This window comes from Helobdella robusta (genome assembly GCF_000326865.2).
Source record: "Helobdella robusta unplaced genomic scaffold HELROscaffold_371, whole genome shotgun sequence".
Lineage (NCBI taxonomy): Eukaryota > Metazoa > Annelida > Clitellata > Rhynchobdellida > Glossiphoniidae > Helobdella > Helobdella robusta.
The window spans coordinates 4,251-5,122 of NW_008704790.1; positions in this window are offsets into that span (position 1 = coordinate 4,251).

Here is an 872-nt window from a genome sequence, read left to right on the forward strand (position 1 = left end):
ATTTTTGAGAGTTAAATTTTATTCCCCTTGCGTAACTGAGAATTATCATTGTAACCTATAAATTTTGCCAGAGATTTTTAACATCGACGAACATCGTAGCTGAAATAATATCTTAGTAGCCTACAGATTGGAACAGTGATTTTCAATATTGACAACATAACATAACATAATACAGCTCATCATGTATTCTGACAGCGCCAGATATAACAAAAGCTATGAAGGAAGAAGATCCAGATCGAAGAATCGAAGACAATCTCGTTACGATTCCTCCTCCAGCGACGAATACAGCCGAAGACGATCAAGATCTCCTTACCGTGACTGCCGTGCCTTTGATTATGAAGGAAGAAAATCCAAGTTTCGAACAACGAAAAGAAAAGTTCATTGTTATCAATCTCGACCCAGTGAACGTCACAGAGAAGACGACCGAGCCGATTATTACTATTCATCTGCAAATAGAAATCGACATGATTCCCGGGAAAAATATGCGACACATTCACGAGACGAAAAATCCTCTAATTTTTACCAAAGGACTTCCTACAAACAAGGAACAAAAAGAAAACGCTCGCAAGAAAGTTATATGGCAAAAGGTAAAAACGAACAATCCTATAACAATCAATCATCTAATTACTACCAAAGGACTTTTTCCTTTAAACAGCCAGTTCCATATGAAGTGACAAAAAATGAAAAACATCGAGGCGAAAAAAGAAAACGTGATGAGGATGGCAGTCCATACGATACACATCGCACAAAAGTTACCAATTTCCTCAACGGTTCCCCCTGTAAATCCCAATTGGATGAGTCCTCGGATGATGCTGAGAGTCAAAATAACGCTGACTATTTGAAAAAAGAAATTGAGATTTTCGAAAAAAGGC